Source organism: Artemia franciscana, chromosome 13, assembly GCF_032884065.1.
Source record: "Artemia franciscana chromosome 13, ASM3288406v1, whole genome shotgun sequence".
In the NCBI taxonomy this organism is placed as follows: domain Eukaryota; kingdom Metazoa; phylum Arthropoda; class Branchiopoda; order Anostraca; family Artemiidae; genus Artemia; species Artemia franciscana.
In genome coordinates, this window is record NC_088875.1 from 37,402,455 (window position 1) to 37,425,761 (window position 23,307).

Genomic DNA, 23,307 nt, shown 5'->3' on the forward strand with positions numbered 1-23,307 from the left:
AAAAACATTATTGAGCCAGAACCGGATAATAATTTTCACCAGACTTATAGCATTGAAGGACCATTAGTCCCAGGACTTTGCTATCAGTGGAATTCAATCTTTGTGTACACGGACATTGTTCAGCGTTCACGTATTGGAAATACATCTGCTCCCATCCTAAGAATACTCCCGAGAAAAATGACAAGCCAGGAAGTGATTAGCTATTCGTTCCAGCCCCTTATTTATTTAGATATAAGTAGACAAAACATTGAAATTGTTCATTTTAGTTTTAGAACTGAAAAGAATAACACCATACCCATTAATAGAGGACCAATCTCGCTTACAGTCGAATTTAGAAAAGATGAATAGCCGTAGACAATTTGTTTGTTCCTCTGTAGACTGTTTTGTGAAAACAATACAAAATGGAGGTGGAATGGATTACTATCAAGGAAAAGCTACACCTATGGTTGGATATGGTGCCTTTAGCCAATTTTTTGGAAAAATGATGCGATTTGCCATACCTCTTTTAAAAAGATTTGTTATTCCTGCGGCGTCTGATGTTGTTGGCAATACAATCACTGACTTTTAAAAAGGACAAGATTTTGGTTCATCCTTGAAAGAAAATATACGAAATAAAGTACGTGACATTACAAAAAGTATGAAACAACGTGGAAGTGGTATGAATAGACCACGCAAACAAAAATTGATCAGTTTGCATCGATCCAAGGTGAAAACAAGACCTCTCCGGAAAATTAACTGCTCAAAAGCAGATTTTTTGGCGAAAAATGAGTTTCATTCCAACCGAAGACAGTGTGCCCTCAGTTAGTCCAGCCATCAGCTATTTTCAAAGCCCAAATGCTGATGTATCTGTCAAGTCTGCATACTTTGATCCAATCTACCCAGTAGTCCCTTTATCGAATGGTTCACCTATTCACTTTCGCTTTTCAAGTAACGAAAACTATTATTCTGATATGCGGAACAGTATTTTAGAGTTAAAATTCAAAGTTTTTAAATCAGATGGAAATCCTGTAACAGATAGCGACAAAGTTTCATACGATGATGGGGGCATTATGAATACTTTATTCCGAAACATTCAAGTATTTGTCAATGATAGGCTTGTATCGAGTAGTAATTTGTTGAGTGCCTACACTTCATTCGCATCGTATACATTATTAACGCCAAACAGTACAAAAAAATCATTTGGATCAAACTATGGTTTCTACACAAAAGAAGATGGTACTTCGGATGCTAAATTTGCGGTACTCGCCACTAAAACTTTACACCTTGCTGCGCGACCATCGCACGGTTTCTTCCAATTAAATCAGTTTATACCACCTGGATTAAAAATTGACATAAAGTTTTTCCCATCATTGCCTGGATTCATTTTTCGAAAACCAAAAAAGCCGCTCCTGATGTTACACTTACAATAAGTGAAGCAGTTTTACATATCCGAAAAGTAAACATTGTATCCTCGCTAGCATTGGCAGTAGAAAAGGTCAAAGCAAGCGGAAATCATCTGGAAATCATGATTCCAAAACTGCTGCCTACAGCAAGAATTATTCCAACTGGAAGTCTCTCTTTTGCTGAAAGTTCATTGACGACATCCGGACATCTGCCTTCCAAAGTTATTATTGGCCTTGTAAAAACGTCAAATCAGCTGGGAAGCTACGAATCCAGCCCGTTTAAATTTGAGCTTTTACATCTATCTTCTTTGCATCTTAAAGTAAATGGACAGACAATTTATTCACTAAGCTTTTATGATCAGAGTTACAGACTTCTTTACGAAATGAGCATGCGAACTTTGGGACGAGACGAAACAACCTTTGAAAATGGACTATCGTATGATAAATGGATACGTGATTCTTCCCTTATGTGCTTGGATATTTCTGGAACTCCAGATCTATCTATTATTAAAGACGGAACTCTTCGGTTAGATCTCACTTTTTTACAAGATACAGATGCGTCTGTTAGCCTTATAATTATCGGATTTCAAGAGAAATTGACAATTCAGGAGCAATATTTCTCCCGATTGCACCATGAATACGGTTCAAGTGCTAGCTGTTTTAAAAAAGGTCATTGTTGCTAAATAATACAAAAGTTTCTGCTTACCTTCCGACTTTCTTGTTCGTCCTGCAATTACCAGTTTCCCGACAATCATTGTGGTAAATACCAGTCCATCTAGGCTGCTTTTTGGGCATTGGGTTGGTTTACTAGTGATAAACCGGAAGACGATTGAGGTTTTTGACACCTAAGGAAGAAATTATTCTGAATGGAAGAATATTGGAGAATTTGTAGACAGATTTGAAATAGTGACTCCGAATCAAAGAAAAACTCAAAATACAATCACTATGGCTTGTGGATTTCATGTTTTAGTGTTTATTCTTTTACGCTTACGTCGTTATTCATTTCAAAGTAGTGTTAATATTTTTACACCTAATTCGTTGTGGAAGGATTTTTTAAGTGAGAATATTATTGTGAAATTCTCTAATGTTGATTTTAAATTATTGTCTCCGTTCTGTATTGATAAGCATTGTGAACAAGTATCACTTTCTTATTAAATTTTTGTATCTATCAGCTTTGTTCAATAAAAAATTTTAAACTCAAAAATGTGTTTATAGAAAGTTAGACATTTGAGACAACAAAGTATAAACACAAGTGGTTGAAAACTGGACCTTTTACGTACTTTTCCGGTGGAGGCTCGAACCAAAGTCCTGTATGAAAAAGTTGGAAATGCCAGTCCAGTGTAGAAAATATAGTCCAAGCTGTATCTAGCCTAGGTAGATTTCTCTATTCAGACTTTGCAAGACTTTAACTACTTGTCAACTTTTGCTTGTCAGTTGGCTAGGATACCCCACCTCTTTCAACACTTGGATAAACGCAGATCAAGCTAGAAATGTCGATTGAATCCTTCTATGTTTCATTTACTTCGGACGTCCCACACCCTGTTTACGATCAAACAAACAAGATTGCAGATTTCCTGACAAAACCTAACCCCCCGATTGTGCTTCAAGGATCAGGATGGAAAATGGCCTTAGTATCCTTCCATTTAAGCAGCTCTTTCGATTCTTTGAGACAAAATCAAGACTATTTTTTCCAATTTTTTCGATTTGTTGGTAATAGCAAAGATCCAAGCAAACGTCTAGGCACTAAAATAACGCTTCCAAAGAATAAGCGGTACAATAAAACTCCGGAAATTATTAGAGACATGAATAATTTGGTTTATACCTCTTGACATTCATATTGCGTAATTTGACGGGGATTTTCCCATTCCCGTTGGCCAGAAAGGTCCTTCAGTTCCGCAAGCCCTTGCTAGCAAAAGAGGAATTTTACAGATACAGTTCGAACAAGGATTGCAATGTTTCAAATGGTCAGTCTTGGCAGCGGGACATCAAGTTTTAAAAGACAATTCTAGTCAGTCTAATTTACTAGAGTTAAATAGGAATGGGCTAGAAGGAAGTCAAGAAGAACCCGGTATTTTTCCAACCGTTACATTCAACCGTTTTGAAGGAAAATGGCCAATCAAAATCAACGATATCTCAAAATGGGAGCAAGAAAACGCCTCAGCCTCAGTAGGTATATGCGTATTACATTATAATGAGCTAGAGAAAGCCATTTGTCCAATTCGTGCTCCATCTAATTCTAATGTAAAATATTATCCCTATTTACTGTACGGAGAGTCGGATGATGCAGACAACGCTCATTTTCGGCCTATCTTAAATCTAAGCCGTTTACTATCTTCAGGAAAAACAGCACGATTCTTTTGCCCATTTTGCCTGTCACCATCAAGGACTGAGGATAAATTAAAACACCATATCGAAGCCTGCTCTCCTCACGGTCCGCAAACAGTATCTATGCCAAAGGGCGAAAAAGCAATAATCGAATTTAAGGATTTCTATAATAAAATGCCCTTTCAATATAGAATTTTTGCAGATTTCGAGTCAATCATCAAAAAAGTTGATGAACCTATTCGAAAAGGAATAATTTCAGTGCACCGGCCAGCAGCGTAAGCACATGCCGTCGTCAAATACGCTAAAAAACTTGAGCAATACCGAGATACCTATGGACCAACTTGCAATATTGACGGCACGATATTACTCATTCAAGACGCACAAAACTGCTTAGACGAAATATATGATACTTGTCACGAGATGATAATTACCGAAAAAGATAGTCATAAGTTTCAAGAGACTAATTGTGGTATATGTGAAAAACCCCTGATCGAAAAACCGAAAAAAGTAGGAGATAGAACAGTCAGACACCACTGCCATTATATTAAAGGACCGAATTTTGAATGTTTGGCTCACGCGACATTTAACACCGTTTTAACACATAAGCGGTATATTCCGGTTGGGTTCCATAATTTAAGTTATGTCATAAAACATGTTTTGGAAGCCTTTTCACAAATTTAAGGTTCTAATCTACAGTACGAACCATTGGCTAAACCAAGCGAAAAATTTCTCACCTTAAAAATTAGCTGCTCCCGGAGCCATGAAAATAACCAAGAACACCGCTATTCAATTCTCTTCTTTGACACTTTTGCATTCCTGCCAAAATCCTTGGAAAATTTGATTGCTGTACAAAAGGCTGAAGATCCACAGTCTTTCCAAATCCTATGACAGAAATTTTAAAATGATCATCAATACAATCTACTTGCGCAAAAGGTTTTCTCGTATTGTTATATGAATGAATTTACACGGTTTTTTCTCGTATTGTTATATGAATGAATTTACACGGTTTTAAGAACCAAGTTTAATATCCCAAGCATCTTTTTATGATGATCTCAACCAAAAGGATATAAGTACAGAAGAATACGCTCTTGCGCAAGAAGTTTGGGATGTCTTCGAGTGCAAAAATTTGTGGCATTATTGCGGAGTTTATCTTGCATCAGACGTGTTAACTCTAGCCGATGTTTTTATGATCTTTGTTGAAGATGTACTAGAGATTAGTACATTATATAGTATAGACCCAATGCATATTTTTCAAGACCATCTTTAGCATACCAACTAATGCTGAAATTTGCAGCTCCACATAAAATCCACTTAATTGAAGATTTATAAAATTCATCTTAAGATTGAAAAAGCTATATATGGTGGTCTGGTATTCCATAATGATCGGTACATTCAATGTGACCCTACTCATCCTGATTCTCCGAGCTACGGTTTGTGTTTAGATTATAATGGACTCTATGCAAACTGCATGTCAAATTATAAAATTCCCACTGGTGACTATAAAATTTTAGAATCTCAGGATTACCCCGACTTTTCTACTATAGAACAGAATGGAGAGAATGGCTATTTTGTGAAAGTTAGCGGAGAAATTCCACGAGAGTTCCACGACTATTATCAAATGATGCCACACCCTATTTCCAGGCAGAAAATCTGCTTTGAAGATTTGTCCCCATACAACCAAAAACGCATAAAGGAAGACAAGATTCCATGGACGTCAACAAATAAATTGCATGCATCTTTTGGCTACAAAAAGGAAATTACCCTACACCATACATACTTGAAATTCATAGTCAATCATCATTTTCGTCTAGATAAGATCCGTAGTGTAATTCAATTCAAACAGGAATTTTTTTTAACCGTACATTGACCATTTTATGGAAAGAAGATCACAAACAAAATCTAAAACAAAAAGTGAGCTCTATAAGCTATTTAACAACATTTTTTTTAGGAAATCTGTAGAACAAGTACGAAAAAGGACGTCGTGTGTATTTACAACAGATCTGAAAACTACAAGACGTCTGGTTGGAGACTGTAATATATCTTCTTTCTCAATAGTTAATGAGAATCTTGCGCTGATATCTTGAAAAAAGAGACACGCCCTCCTGAACAAAAATATTGCAGCTGGTGCAGCCCTCCTGTCTATATCCAAGAAAATTATGGCTTAGACGTTTTGTGACAATCTAGTTCCATATTATGGTGGGACTTTTTCTGGTAGAATTTATTTAGCTTATTCTGATACTGACTCAGTCTTTATTAAGATATTTACAAAGGATTTAGTCGGCGATTTGACATCCCCAACCCTCCAACCCATCATGGACTTTTCCAATTGGGACCCCATCAAATATTCCCATCTAGTAAAAAGCCAGAAGAAGAATGATTTTGGCAGGCTTAAAAACGAACTAGAAAGCGATACGTTCATGGAATTAATCGCCACTTCGCCTACATACTATTGTGTTGTAACGCAGAGCGAGAAATTAAAGAAGGCTGCCAAAGGAACATCAAAACATCTGGTGAAGAAATATCTAACGGCGGAAAATTTTAAAGAAGCTGTTTTTGAAGGAAGGGTCATTAGAACTACAACAAAGGCCATAAGATCTCTCAAGTTGAAATTATATACAATAGAAGTTGTCCGCACTGCCATCTCTGGCGTTTCGGACAAAGTGTATATTTTGGATGATAGGATCACTACCCTTCCTCTTGGACATTACAAAATTGAAGAAATGAATTCATCTCAGATATGATTGAAAATTTCAAAAACAAATTTAGTATTGTATAGAAAGTGCTAGTGAAAACATGTATACTACAGTTAGTTTTCTTTGTGACTGTTTTTTTTTCAAGTTCTATTTATTTTCATAAAATAACAATAACAAAAACAATATCCCAAAGGGCTCAATGGCCCGTTATTTGGGAAACGGCATACAATAAATAAAGAATCATAAAAACTTGTCATAAACATACTAAACAACATCTAAATATAAATATGTAAGGAAAAGAAATCAACTCACCGGCAGTCCCCACGAAACAGCGACCCTCACACCACCCGATAATAAAATACAAATTAAAATTCTCGCGTCATCGAGGATACAACACCAACAAAAAAACAACCCAAAAAAAGGAAAAAAAAATAATAAATAAACCATAAGAAACATTTAATAAGAAAATCCTATGTAAGAATTTTATAGTAATATATAAATGCAAGTGTAAAACATTTATGGACTATAACAATTGGAACATTTTAAATAGTCGAGTGTGTATTTCACGCAATTCTTTACCTGAGCTACAGATAAGGCTCTTAGAAAACGAAAGAGATTGTAAATGCAGTAAAACAACAATTTTGGACGTTTTAACGTTGGAAGCAAAATTAGCAGGATATAATAGCCATAGTGGGATGTGTGACTTTGAAGATGCAATTAGTAACTGTTTACAGGACACAGTGTTATACAATAATGATAAAAAAGAAACACAACCTCAAGAAGTTAGAGCAATTAATCAAAACGGAACAATTTTTTAATCCATTGTTATGAAGACTGAAAGAACTTTCTAAACGACATTTACAACCAACACTTTTTTTTCTTCAGAGAACTGGACATAGATAGTTTATAAGAGAAGTGGATAATGTTGACAAGTGACAGTTAAAAGAAGAAAAGCAATCAGTAAACATGTTTAAAATTGAAACACCATTTCGGATGATTATTGCTGGCCCATCGATGTCGGGGAAAAGTGTTTTCATATCTAAATTAATTCAAGAAAACGAAAAAAGATTTGAATAGCCTCCAAGAGAAATTTACTATTGTAATTCAAGTGCTGGTCTATATTAATCACTTATTTAGGAAAACACTTTTCCCTTTCTCCTTCTATCTCCTTTCTTTTTTTTTGTGTTTGTGCTGTTACTTTGATGATTTCTCTTTTCATTATATATTTGTATTATTTCGACAAGCGCGAGATCAATCCTCTATTACAACTTTAGGGAAACAAATGTTCCCAGGAAACGCTCGCTATTTATTGGACAGCTATAAAATGGCAACCGATAAACCTTTTGGATACTTATTTATAAATTTGAATAGCAAGGATAGAAATCTTACGCTAACAAGTAACATTTTCGAAAAAGAATCAACAATATATCTACCACACCCACACGCATTGAAAAAGTGACACTAGTCTTGAAGATAGAACGACTGAAGCAACTTCATCCTTTTGTAGATATTTTAGCTAAAGCTAAACCCAAGCTAAGACATGCTTTATTAAAAAATTTGGACAAGGATATTGTGAAAGCATTTTCACAACTTTGTTTAAATATCACCAATTCAAATATTTCGATGCCATTATGTCAAAAGAAACGGTGCAGTCAACATCGTAAAATTATCCATGATTTATCAGGTAAAAAGAAGAATATTAAACAGAAGCGCCGGAAATAGTGCAACAAGGAAGTGGCTTTTTTGGTGTATTATTACCAATTATTGGAAGTTTAATTGGATCTCTACTTACCAGAAATGGCAGCAGTTCGACCGTACAAGCTCATTCCAATGGAGACAGCTATTCAGCCAAGGCAGCGCTTTGAATATGAGATGGCTGATTTCTTGAATAGCGATTCCATATCTGATTCTGAAAAACTACTTTTATTTCAATCTGCAATCTCTCGCCTTCAAAAGTATCGAAGTGATATGACAAAACCAATTAAAGTGGATGTTGTTTCAAAACCTAGCCAACCCTCAGAATTACAACCCAGCGGACCGCTAGCATCACGACGGGACCCATCCGTGGTAAGTCAGAATCCGGGCTCGTAAGCTGCGCCGGTAAATCAAAATCACGGTCCGGGGGTTGCGGAACCTTTTTCACCACTGGCGAGCACACAAGAGTATGAAGGTCTTTTTGAGAAGCTCCCTGTATCCTACCGACAGTCTGCAGAATTATTATATCATCACTTGCATCAACTGGATGGATTTGAAAATGAACGTGGATTTAACAATATAAAAATTCACGATAAGCTCTATAATGCAACAGATTTATGAACGGACCTGATTTCGAATAGGAAGTCACGATATACTATTGATTGAAACATTTTAAACTTTTTGGCTGACAGCAATATCCCCCTCAGTCTAGTCAGAAATAAAGGTATTTTAAAAGACGTGCAAAATTTAAGAAGAATCAGCTCAAAACAAGTCACTGAAAGTGACGGATCTTTCTCAAGTGTCAACGAGTCACCAAGCCAGTCACCAATCAAATCGGGACGGCGATTCAAGACCGGTACTTTTAGAAGTCATTATCTACGACCATCAACAAGCCCAAAACAGATTTCTTTACTAAGGAAATGGCATGATATGATGAATATGAGATGGCTGATTTCTTGAATAGCGATTCCATATCTGATTCTGAAAAACTACTTTTATCTCAATCTGCAATCTCTCGCCTTCAAAAGTATCGAAGTGATATGACAAAACCAATTAAAGTGGATGTTGTTTCAAAACCTAGCCAACCCTCAGAATTACAACCCAGCGGACCGCTAGCATCACGACGGGACCCATCCGTGGTAAGTCAGAATCCGTGGTTCTTCAAAACTTAGCCTAGTTCGTGAAAATATTGGCAAGTTTTGCGCTCTTCCCTCTCCAAGCCGTCTTGCATTGGCTGCATATACATCTCAACAAGAAGCTCAAAATTTTTTGGAGAAGCAAGAGTCCTATACTTTGCAAAGGAGATATCTTAGACCGAAACATTTTAGAAGAACTATAGCCCTCTACTTCTTTGAGAATGCTCAAGCAGATTTAATGAGTTTGGATGGGTCTTATGCCAAGCATAATGCACCGTACAAGTTTTTACTGGTCATTATTGATATTTTTTTACGCAAACTTTTTGTAAAGCCATTGAAAAGTAAGCATGGAAGTGAAATTGCAAAACAATTGGAGCAAGTGTTTTCTGAACATACATTTAAAAAGACTCACATAGATAGAGGAAAGCAATTTTTGAATCCAAGTGTGAAAAAGACTCTTGAAAAGTATCAAATTGAACTCTATCATACCCATAGTCATCTGAAAGCTACAATAGTTGAAAGAAGCATACGTACACTTTGTTCTCATCTAAGTGCATTTTGTACTCATTTTAATACATTTTCTTTTATACCAAGACTTGACTTAACTGTTTCTCAGTATAATAATTCACCGCATCAAGTGAACTTGCAAAATGCACCTTATATTTCTGATTTTATTTATGGAAAAAATGAAAGCAAGCAGAAAAAGCTTAGGAATCAATTACAAGTTGGACAAAGTGTTGGAATTTTACGTGGTAAAGGAATCTTTGAGAAAGGATAGTTTAATTTTAGCAAAGAAATTTTTCGAATTGCTAGCGTTCAATCCGCAGATCCAGTCACATTTAAATTAGTGGATTTGTCAGATGAGCCTGTTCTTGGATGTTTTTATCAGAGTGAACTACAAAAAGTTCAAGAGCCCGATGAATACGTTCTAGATAAAGTACTTAAACGGCGAACATATCGTGGAGTTAAACAGTTGCTTGTCAGTTGGCTAGGATACCCCACCTCTTTCATCACTTGGATAAACGCAGATCAAGCTAGAAATGTCGATTGAATCCTTCTTTGTTTCATTTACTTCGGACGTCCCACACCCTGTTTACGATCAAACAAACAAGATTGCAGATTTCCTGACAAAACCTAACCCCCCGATTGTGCTTCAAGGATCAGGATGGAAAATGGCCTTAGTATCCTTCCATTTAAGCAGCTCTTTCGATTCTTTGAGACAAGATCAAGACTATTTTTTCCAATTTTTTCGATTTGTTGGTAATAGCAAAGATCCAAGCAAACGTCTAGGCACTAAAATAACGCTTCCAAAGAATAAGCGGTACAATACAATTCCGGAAATTATTAGAGACATGAATAATTTGGTTTATACCTCTTGACATTCATATTGCGTAATTTGACGGGGATTTTCCCATTCCCGTTGGCCAGAAAGGTCCTTCAGTTCCGCAAGCCCTTGCTAGCAAAAGAGGAATTTTACAGATACAGTTCGAACAAGGATTGCAATGTTTCAAATGGTCAGTCTTGGCAGCGGGACATCAAGTTTTAAAAGACAATTCTAGTCAGTCTAATTTACTAGAGTTAAATAGGAATGGGCTAGAAGGAAGTCAAGAAGAACCCGGTATTTTTCCAACCGTTACATTCAACCGTTTTGAAGGAAAATGGCCAATCAAAATCAACGATATCTCAAAATGGGAGCAAGAAAACGCCTCAGCCTCAGTAGGGATATTCGTATTACATTATAATGAGCTAGAGAAAGCCATTTGTCCAATTCGTGCTCCATCTAATTCTAATGTAAAATATTATCCCTATTTACTGTACGGAGAGTCGGATGATGCAGACTACGCTCATTTTCGGCCTATCTTAAATCTAAGCCGTTTACTATCTTCAGGAAAAACAGCACGATTCTTTTGCCCATTTTGCCTGTCACCATCAAGGACTGAGGATAAATTAAAATACCATATCGAAGCCTGCTCTCCTCACGGTCCGCAAACAGTATCTATGCCAAAGGGCGAAAAAGCAATAATCGAATTTAAGGATTTCTATAATAAAATGCCCTTTCAATATAGAATTTTCACAGATTTCGAATCAATCATCAAAAAAGTTGACGAACCTATTCGAAAAAGAATAATTTTAGAGCACCGGCCAGCAGCGTACGCACATGGCGTCGTCAAATACGCTAAAAAACTTGAGCAATACGGAGAAACCTATGGAAAAACTTGCCATTTTGACGGCATGATATTACTCACTCCAGACGCACAAAACTGCTTAGACGAGATATATGATACTTGTGACGAGATGATAATTACCGAAAAAGATAGTCATAAATTTCAAGAGATTAATTGTGGTATATGTGAAAAACCCCTGATCGAAAAACCGAAAAAAGTAGGAGATAGAACAGTCAGACACCACTGCCATTATATTAAAGGACCGAATTTTGAATGTTTGGCTCACTCGACATTTAACACCGTTTTAACACATAAGCGGTATATTCCGGTTGGGTTCCATAATTTAAGTTATGTCATAAAACATGTTTTGGAAGCCCTTTCACAAACTGAAGGTTTTAATCTACAGTACGAACCATTGGCTAAACCAAGCGAAACATTTCTCACCTTAAAAATTAGCTGGTCCCGGAGCCATGAAAATAACCAAGAACACCGCTATTCAATTCTCTTCTTTGACACTTTTGCATCCTGCCAAAATCCTTGGAAAATTTGATTGCTGTACAAAAGGCTGAAGATCCACAGTCTTTCCAAATCCTACGACAGAAATTGTCAAATGATCATCAATAAAATCTACTTGCGCAAAAGGGCGTTTTCCCGTATAGTTATATGAATGAATTTACACGGTTTGAAGAACCAAGTTTACTATCTCAAGCATCTTTTTAATGATGATTTCAACCAAAAGGATATAAGTACAGAAGAATACGCTCTTGCGCAAGAAGTTTGGGATGTCTTCGAGTGCAAAAATTTGTGGCATTATTGCGGAGTTTATCTTGCATCAGACGTGTTAACTCTAGCCGATGTTTTTATGACCTTTGTTGAAGATGTACTAGATTTTTATAGTTTAGACCCAAATGCATTTTTTCAACACCATCTTTAGCATACCAACTGATGCTGAAATTTGCAGCTCCACATAAAATCCACTTAATTGAAGATTTATAAAATTCATCTTAAGATTGAAAAAACTATATATGGTGGTCTGGTATCCCATAATGATCGGTACATTCAATGTGACCCTACTCATCCTGATAATCCGAGCTACGGTTTGTGTTTCGATTATAATGGACTCTATGCAAACTGCATGTCAAATTATAAAATGCCCACTGGTGACTATAAAATTTTAGAATCTATGGATTACCCCGACTTTTCTACTATAGAACAGAAAAGAGAGTATGGCTATTTTGTGATAATTAGCGGAGAAATTCCACGAGAGTTCCACGACTATTATCAAATGATGCCACACCCTATTTCCAGGCAGAAAATCTGCTTTGAAGATTTGTCCCCATACAACCAAAAACACATAAAGGAAGACAAGATTCCATGGACGTCAACAAATAAATTGCTTGCATCTTTTGGCTACAAGAAGGAAATTACCCTACACCATACATACTTGAAATTCATACTCAATCATCATTTTCGTCCAGATAAGATCCATAGTGATCTTGTCTAGAAAATTATGGCTGAGACGTTTTGGGACAATCTAGTTCCATATTATGGTGGGCCTCTTTCTGGTAGAATTTATTTAGCTTATTCTGATACTGACTCAGTCTTTATTAAGATATTTACAAAGGATTTAGTCGGCGATTTGACATCCCCAACCCTCCTACCCATCATGGACTTTTCCAATTGGGACCCCAACAAATATCCCCATCTGGTAAAAGCCAGAAGAAGAATGATTTTGGAAGGCTTAAAAACGAACTAGAAAGCGATACGTTCATAGAATTAATCGCCACTTCGCCTAAATGCTACTCTGTTCTAACGCAGAATGAGAAATTAAAGAAGGCTGCCAAAGGAACATCAAAACATCTGATGAAGAAATATCTAACGGCGGAAAGATTTAAAGAAGCTGTTTTTGAAGGAAGGGTCATTAGAACTACAACAAACGCCATAAGATCTCTCAAGTTGAAATTATATACAATGGAAGTTGTCCGTACTGCCATCTCTGGCGTTTCGGACAAAGTATATATTTTTGATGATAGGATCACTACCCTTCCTCTTGGACGCTACAAAATTGAAGAAATGAATTGATCTCAGATATGATTGAAAATTTCAAAAACAAATTTAGTATTGTATAGAAAGTGCTAGTGAAAACATGTATACTACAGTTAGTTTTGTGACTGTTTAGAAATCCTATGTCAGAATTTTATATTAATATATAAATGCAAGTGTAAAACATTTATGGACTATAACAATTGGAACATTTTAAATAGTCGAGTGTGTATTTCATGCAATTCTTTACCTGAGCTACAGATAAGGCTCTTAGAAAACGAAAGAGAATGTAAATGCAGCAAAACAAAAATTTTGGACGTTTTAAAGTTGGATGCAAAATTAGTAAGCTATAGTAGCCATAGTGGGATATATGACTTTGAAGATGCAATTAGAAACTGTTTACAGGACACAGTGTTATACAATATTGATAAAAAAGAAAGAAAACCTCAAGAAGTTAGAGCAATTAATCAAAAACGGAACAATTTTTTAATCCATTGTGTGAAGACCGCAAGAACTTTCTAAAGGACATTTACAACCAACACTTTTTTTTCTTCAGAAAGCTGAATATAGATAATCTATAAGAGGAGTGGATAATTTTGACAACTGACAGTTAAAAGAAGAAAAGCAATCAATGAACATGTTTAAAATTGAAACACCATTTCGGATGATTATTGCTGCCCCATCGATGTCGGGGGAAAGTGTTTTCATATCTAACTTAATTCAAGAAAACGAAAAAATATTTGAAAAGCCTCCAAGAGAAATTTACTATTGTCATTCAAGTAATGGTCTATATTAACCAATAATTTAGTAAAACAGTTTTCCCTTTCTCCTTCTATCTCCTTTCTTTTTTGTGTTTGTGCTGTTACATTTATGATTTCTCTTTTCATTATATATTTGTTTCAAAACCAAGCCTACCCATTACAACCCAGCGGACCGCTAGCATCACGACGGGACCCAGCCGCGGTAAGTCAGAATCCGGGCCCGTGCGCTGCGCCGGTAAATCAAAATCACGGTCCGGGCGTAGCGGAAACTTTTTCACCACAGGTGAGCACACAAGAGTATGAAGGTCTTTTTGAAAAGCCCCCTGTATCCTAGCGACAGTCTGCAGAATTATTGTATCATCACTTGCATCAACTGGATTGATTTGGAAATGAACGTTGATTTAACAATACAAAAATTCACGATAAGCTCTATAATGCAACAGATTTATGAACGGACCTGATTTCGACTAGAAAGTCACGACATGCTATTGATTAAAACATTTTAGCTGACAGCAATATCCCCCTCAGTCTAATCAGAAATAAAGGCATTTTAAAACAATAACAGACATTTAAAAAGATTCACATAGATAGAGGAAAGCAATTTTTGAATCCAAGTGTGAAAAAACTCTTGAAAAGTATCAAATTGAACTCTATCATAAGCATAGTCATCTGAAAGCTACAATAGTTGAAAGAAGCATACGTACACTTTGTTCTCAGCTAAGTGCATTTTGTACTCATTTTAATACATTTTCATTTGTAACAAGACTTGACTTAACTGTTTCTCAGCATAATAATTAACCGAATCGTAGCCTTGAAAATTTAGCACCGAATCAAGTGAACTTGCAAAATACACCTCATATTTCTGATATTATGTATGGGAAAAATGAAAGCAAGCAGAAAAAGCTTAGGAATCAATTACAAGTTGGACAAAGTGTTAGAATTTACGTGGTAAAGGAGTCTTTGAGAAAGGACAGTTTAATTTTAGCAAAGAAATTTTTCGAATTGCTAGCGTTCAATCCACAGATCCAGTCACATTTAAATTAGTGGATTTGTCAGATGAGCCTGTTCTTGGATGTTTTTATCAGAGTGAACTACAAAAAGTTCAAGAGCCAGGTGAATACGTTATAGATCAAGTACTTAAACGGCGAACATATCGTGGAGTTAAACAGTTGCTTGTCAGTTGGCTAGGATACCCCACCTCTTTCACCACTTGGATAAACGCAGATCAAGCTAGAAATGTCGGTTGAATCCTTCTATGTTTCATTTAGTTCGGCCGTACCAGACCCTGTTTACGATCAAACAAACAAGATTGCAGATTTCCTGACAAAGATTAACCCCCCGATTGTGCTTCAAGGATCAGGATGGAAAATAGCTTTAGTATCCTTCCATTTAAGCAACTCTTTTGATTCCTTGAGACAAGATCAAGACTATTTTTTCAATTTTTTTCGACTTGTTGGTGATAGCAAAGATCCAAGCAAACGTCTAGGCACTAAAATAACGCTTCCAAAGAATAAGCGGTACAATAAAATTCCAAAAATTATCAGAGACATGAATAATTTGGTTTATACCGGCAAAGACTCGGTTAATTTTCACTACAATAAACTATACGATCGAGTCTATATACAGGGACTAAAAGTCGGCGAATCCTGCTTTCTTAGTGATGGTTTGCGAGAAGTTCTTGGATACAAAGAAAACATTATTGAGCCAGAACCGGATAATAATTCTCACCAGACTTATGGCATCGAAGGACCATTAGTCCCAGGACTTTACTATCAGTGTAATTCAATCTTTGTGTACACGGACATTGTTCAAAGTTCACGTATTGGAAATGCATCTGCTCCCATCCTAAGAATTCTCCAAGGAAAAACGACAAACGAGGAAGTGATAAGCTATTCATTCCAGCCACTTATTTATTTAGATATAAGTAGACAAAACACTGAAATTGTTCATTCTAGTTTTAGAACTGAAAAGAATAACACCATACCCATTAATAGAGGACTAATCTCGCTTACAGTCGAATTTAGAAAAGATGAATAGCCGTAGACAATTTGTTTGTCCCTCAGTAGACTGTTTTGTGAAAACAATACAAAATGGAGGTAGAATGGATTACTATCAACGAAAAGCTTCACCTATGGTTGGATATGGTGCCTTTGGCCAATGTTTTGGGAAAATGATGCGATTTGCCATACCTCTTAAGAAGATTTGTTGTTCCTGCGGCGTCTGATGTTGTTGGTAATACAATCACTGACTTTGAAAAAGGACAAGATTTTGGTTCATCCTTGAAAGAAAATATTCGAAATAAAGTACGTGATATTATGGAAAGTATGAAACAACGTGGAAGTGGTATAAGTAGACCACGCAAACGAAAATTGATCAGTTTGCATCGATCTAAGGTGAAAGCAAGACCTCTCCGGAAAATTAAGCGCTCAAAAGCAGATTTTTTTTGGCGAAAAATGAGTTTCCTTCCAACCGAATACAGTGTGCTCTCAGTTAGTCAAGCCATCAGCTATTTTCAAAGCCCAAATGCTGATGTATCGGTCAAGTCTGCATATTTTGATCCAATCTACCCAGTAGTCCCTTTATCGAATGGTTCACCTATTCACTTTCGCTTTGCAAGCAACAAAAACTATTATTCTGACATGCAAAACAGTATTTTAGAGTTAAAAGTCAAAGTTTTTAAATCAGACGGAAATCCTGTAGCAGATAGCGACAAAGTTTCATACGATGATGGGGGCATTATGAATACTTTATTCCCAAACATTCAAGTATTTGTTAATGACACGCTTGTATAGAGTGGTAATTCGTCAAGTGCCTACACTTCATTCGCATCGTATACATTATTAACGCCAAACAGTACAAAAAAATCGCGTGGATCAAACTATGGTTTCTACACAAAAGAAGATGGTACTTTGGATGCTAAATTGGCCGTACTCGCCACTGAAACTTTACACCCTGCTGCGCAACCATCGCACGATTTCTTCCAATTAAATCAGTTTATACCACCTGGATTAAAAATTGACATAAAGTTTTTCCCATCATTGCCTAGATTCGTTTTTCGAAAACTCGAAAAAGCCGCTCCTGATGTTACACTTACAATAAGTGAAGCAGTTTTACATATCCGAAAAGTAAACATTGTATCCTCGCTAGCATTGGCAGTAGAAAAGGTCAAAGCAAGCGGAAGTAATCTGAAAATTATTATTCCAAAACTGCTGCCTACAGCAAGAATTATTCCACCTGGAAGTCTCTCTTTTGCTGAAAGTTCATTGACGACATATGGACATCAGCCTTCAAAAGTTATTCTTGGCCTTGTAAAAACGTCAAATCAGCTAGGAAGCTACGAATCCAGCCCGTTTAAATATGAGCTTTTTCATTTATATTCTCTGCATCGTAAAGTGAATGGACAGCCAATTTATTCACTAAGCTTTTCTGATCAGAGTTACAGACTTCTTTACGAAATGGACTATCATATGATAAATGGATACGTGATTCTTCCCTTATATGCTTGGATATTTCTGGAACTCCAGATCTATCTCTTATTAAAGACGGAACACTTCGATTAGACCTCACTTTTTCACAAGCTACAGATGCGTCTTTTAGCCTTATAATTATTGGATTTCAAGAGACTTTTTTTGGAAATTGACAATCCAGGAGCAGTATTTCTCCTGATTGCACCATGAATACGGATTAAGTGCTAGCTGTTTTAAAAAAGGACATTGTTGCTAAACAATACGAAAATTTCTGCTTACCTTCCGACTTTCTTGATCGTCCTGCAATTACCAGTTTCCCGACAATCATTGTGGTAAATACTAGTCCATCTAGGGTGCTTTTTGGCCATTGGGTTGGTTTACTAGTGATGACCCGGAAGACGATTGAGGTTTTTGACACCCAAGGAAGAAATTATTCTGAATGGAAAAATATTGGAGAATTTGTACACAGATTTGAAATAGTGACTCAGAATCGAAGAAAAATTCAAAATACAATGACTATGGCTTGTGGATTTCATGTTTTAGTGTTTATTCTTTTACGCTTACGTCGTTATTCATTTCAAAGTATTGTTAATATTTTTACACCTTATTCGTTGTGGACGGATTTTTTAAGTGAGAATATTATTGTGAAATTCTTTAATGTTGATTTTAAAGCATTGTCTCCGTTCTGTATTGGTATTGATAAGCATTGTGAACAAGTATCACTTTCTTATTAAATTTTTGTATCTATCAGCTTTGTTCGATAAAAATTATAAACTCAAAAATGTGTTTACAGAAAGTTAGACATTTGAGACAACAAAGTATAAACATAAGTGGTTTAAAACTGGACCTTTTACGTACTTTTCCGGTGGAGGCTCGAACCAAAGTCCTGTATGAAAAAGTTGGAAATGCCAGTCCAGTGTAGAAAATATAGTCCAAGCTGTATCTAGCCTAGGTAGATTTCTCTATTCAGACTTTGCAAGACTTTAACTACAGGTACTAGTTGAAGTACAGTATAATTTTCTAAAACCTACCTATGCTAGAAAACATAATGTAAAAAAAAACTTACCTCTTTTAACTGCAATCTATCCATAGGTGTGTGTTTTTATTCACAGTCTAATCTAAAATTGTTGCAAATCCATACTTCACAATAAACCCAACGTATGAACAACGTTTTGGTCCCAAGCTTTTGACCGCTAGCTTTGTTGAAACAAACGTATGAACAAAAATTAAGCATTGCCCAGATCGACTGCTATCTGCGTAGAATTTAGTTTATTTTAAATTGTATCGGGTCACACGTAATTTTTCCATGTCTTTAATTAGGAATGCGCGAATAAGAAATAAAAATTAAGAGTAATGTTGGGTGGGGGGAAAGGGGTAGAGAATCGAGGATCATTTAGTAAAGGCTTAATTATACCTCCTAGATACTTATGCCATATTGGAAGCTAGGAAAAACCTAGACCTACTCTTAGAAATATTTTTTCTAGCCTAGACTATATTGTGTAAAACCGCCAGAATCGAATATACTTACCTTTGCGACATCGCAATTTTGTGTCACTTGCTTCTGAAAGACAGTTGATTGGAGGATTGGGGTGGGGGATTTTCTTGAAAAGCATATCCTGGTCGTGTGAATTGTTACGACCTATACTACTTCAAAAAGTAAAGGCCGTAACAGTTCATACGACCAGGATAGGCTTTTCAAGCCCCACCCCTATCCTCCAATCAACTGTCTTCCAGATGCAGGTGATGCAACATTGCGATGTCGCAAAGTTAGGTATTTACGAACCTGGTGGTTATTACACACTATAGTCTAGGCTAGTAAATTTATGAATTTTAATTCTTTCAAAAATATTTCTAAGAGTAGGTCTAGGTTTTTCCTAGCTTCCAATATGGCATAAGTAATTAAGAGTAAGAAGTAGACATACAATAATTTATTGTACACAATAAAAATACACAAATTAAATAAAGTATATACATAAATATAGTTTTCTTGCGAAAAATTCAGGAATGCTGGAGGAGAACCCTGTAAAGAAAAAGAATATTAATGATTCGTACAAATGCAAATGAAATTAAGAGAGGTATTGCGGAAAAAAGGGGTTACCTTCTATTTGGCAATCTTGGTAACTACATTCCGATGGTCGGTAAACAAAGGTGTTATTGAAAACAGGGTTAGACATGTTTTGCAATTGTTAAAATTTCAGCATTCCAATAGGTCATTGGATTTTCCAATCAAATTGTGAAAAGGGGGGATTTCCCAATATTGCACAAATTTCACAAAATTGCATAATCTTGAGCAAAAGCTATAAAAGGCGAGGGTTAAAGATTATAGCATCAGTTACAGTTTTGCTAACGATAAGAAAGTGTTCAGTGATTTATTATGGAATGTGAAAATTTAGACAGTGGAAGTAGTCAGGGTTCTGCATTTTCATAACCAAAAAAGATAAGAGTTTCACTTAATGGTAACGACACACAAAACAGTGTTGACTCGCTAGTCCAAAATTTTTTCGATTCTAACGAAGATGATCTCTACTTACAAGTAGATTTAGATAAACCGGGGTCCTTCTAATCAGTTTGGAGGGGCTTAATTTTAATTGAATGGTAGCGACACACAAACCAGTGTTGACTCGCTAGTCTAAAATTTTTTAGATGATAACGACGATGACCTCTTCTTACAAGTAGATTTAGATCAACCGAGTCCTTCTAATCAGTTAGGAGGAGCTCAATTAGAATTGAAAGATCATGCCTTTCACAATTACTTAAGATCGTATAGCTTTAAATCCAATGTCGCCTTTAAGACCCAAAGATCTGGCGAACTAGTCAATTTTTTGCGCCAAACTATTGGTGGAGTAATACGGCAAATTCAAGAAGAAGAACGTAGTAACGTAAGAGCTCAACTGGCAGTTAATGCAATTTTTAGCCGGGAAGATGAAGAGGATAGGACTGTCCCTTTGCTTTTGTACATGGAACGTTTTTATAGAGGTGGGGATATAGATATAGAAATTGACAAATGCATCACAAAAATCAATGAATCGACGGGTAAGTATGCAGAAAATGGGAGTGGATATTCACTTACAGGAATCCAGAGTCTCGACATTCATATTGCGAAATTTGACGGGGATTTTCCCATTCCCGTCAGCCAGAAAGGTCCTTCAGTTCCGCAAGCCCTTGCTAGCAAAAGAAGAATTTTACAGATACAGTTCGAACAAGGATTGCAATGTTTCAAATGGTCAGTCTTGGCACCGGGACATCAAGTTTTAAAAAACAATTCTAGTCAGTCTAATTTACTAGAGTTAAATAGGAATGGGCTAGAAGGAAGTCATGGAGAACCCGGTATTTGTCCAACCGTTACATTCAACTGTTTTGAGGGAAAATGGCCAATCAAATTTAACGATATCTCAAAATGGGAGAAAGAAAACACCTCAGCCTCAGTAGGGATATACGTATTACATTATAATGAACTAGAGAAAGCAATTTGTCCAATTCGTGCTCCATATAATTCTAATGTAAAATATTAGGCCTATTTACTGTACGAAGAGTCGGATGATGCAGACTACGCTCATTTTCGGCCCATCTTAAATCTAAGCCGTTTACTATCTCCAGGAAAAACAGCGCGATTCTTTTGCCCATTTTGCCTGTCACCATCAAAGAGACTGAGGATAAATTAAAACACCATATCGAAGCCTGCTCTCCTCACGGTCTACAAACAGTATCTATTCCAAAGGGCGAAAAAGCAATAATCGAATTTAAGGATTTGTATAATAAAATGCCCTTTCAATATAGAATTTTTGCAGATTTCGAGTCAATCATCAAAAAAGTTGATGAACCTATTCGAAAAGGAATAATTTCAGTGCACCGGCCAGCAGCGTAAGCACATGCCGTCGTCAAATACGCTAAAAAACTTGAGCAATACCGAGATACCTATGGACCAACTTGCCATATTGACGGCACGATATTACTCATTCAAGACGCACAAAACTGCTTAGACGAAATATATGATACTTGTCACGAGATGATAATTGCCGAAGAAGATAGTCATAAGTTTCAAGAGACTAATTGTGGTATATGTGAAAAACCCCTGATCGAAAAACCGAAAAAAGTAGGAGATAGAACAGTCAGACACCACTGCCATTATATTAAAGGACCGAATTTTGAATGTTTGGCTCACTCGACATTTAACACCGTTTTAACACATAAGCGGTATATTCCGGTTGGGTTCCATAATTTAAGTTATGTCATAAAACATGTTTTGGAAGCCTTTTCACAAATTGAAGGTTCTAATCTACAGTACGAACCATTGGCTAAACCAAGCGAAAAATTTCTCACCTTAAAAATTAGCTGCTCCCGGAGCCATGAAAATAACCAAGAACACCGCTATTCAATTCTCTTCTTTGACACTTTTGCATTCCTGCCAAAATCCTTGGAAAATTTGATTGCTGTACAAAAGGCTGAAGATCCACAGTCTTTCCAAATCCTATGATAGAAATTTTAAAATGATAATCAATACAATCTACTTGCGCAAAAGGTTTTCTCGTATTGTTATATGAATGAATTTACACGGTTTTTTCTCGTATTGTTATATGAATGAATTTACACGGTTTTAAGAACCAAGTTTACTATCCCAAGCATCTTTTTATGATGATCTCAACCAAAAGGATATAAGTACAGAAGAATACGCTCTTGCGCAAGAAGTTTGGGATGTCTTCGAGTGCAAAAATTTGTGGCATTATTGCGGAGTTTATCTTGCATCAGACGTGTTAACTCTAGCCGATGTTTTTATGATCTTTGTTGAAGATGTACTAGATATTTATATAGTATAGACCCAAATGCATATTTTTCAAGACCATCTTTAGCATACCAACTAATGCTGAAATTTGCAGCTCCACATAAAATCCACTTAATTGAAGATTTATAAAATTCATCTTAAGATTGAAAAAGCTATATATGGTGGTCTGGTATTCCATAATGATCGGTACATTCAATGTGACCCTACTCATCCTGATTCTCCGAGCTACGGTTTGTGTTTAGATTATAATGGACTCTATGCAAACTGCATGTCAAATTATAAAATTCCCACTGGTGACTATAAAATTTTAGAATCTCAGGATTACCCCGACTTTTCTACTATAGAACAGAATGGAGAGTATGGCTATTTTGTGAAAGTTAGCGGAGAAATTCCACGAGAGTTCCACGACTATTATCAAATGATGCCACACCCTATTTCCAGGCAGAAAATCTGCTTTGAAGATTTGTCCCCATACAACCAAAAACGCATAAAGGAAGACAAGATTCCATGGACGTCAACAAATAAATTGCATGCATCTTTTGGCTACAAAAAGGAAATTACCCTACACCATACATACTTGAAATTCATAGTCAATCATCATTTTCGTCTAGATAAGATCCATAGTGTAATTCAATTCAAACAGGAATTTTTTTTAACCGTACATTGACCATTTTATGGAAAGAAGATCACAAACAAAATCTAAAACAAAAAGTGAGCTCTATAAGCTATTTAACAACATTTTTTTTAGGAAATTTGTAGAACAAGTACGAAAAAGGACGTCGTGTGTATTTACAACAGATCTGAAAACTACAAGACGTCTGGTTGGAGACTGTAATATATCTTCTTTCTCAATAGTTAAT

General features: G+C 36.1%; 1 long non-coding RNA gene across 1 annotated transcript in view; it reads right to left on the reverse strand.

Annotated features, from left to right (window-relative positions):
* Window positions 1-23,307, reverse strand: part of LOC136034895 (uncharacterized) — a 122,427-nt gene that overhangs the window by 18,186 nt on the left and 80,934 nt on the right. The window contains exons 8-12 of the long non-coding RNA XR_010619278.1: window positions 21,988-22,135; window positions 11,841-11,987; window positions 8,193-8,309; window positions 4,442-4,589; window positions 2,089-2,227 (exon numbers count right to left, since the gene is read on the reverse strand). This is a non-coding gene — a long non-coding RNA (uncharacterized LOC136034895). The remainder of the gene's footprint in view (window positions 1-2,088; window positions 2,228-4,441; window positions 4,590-8,192; window positions 8,310-11,840; window positions 11,988-21,987; window positions 22,136-23,307) is intronic.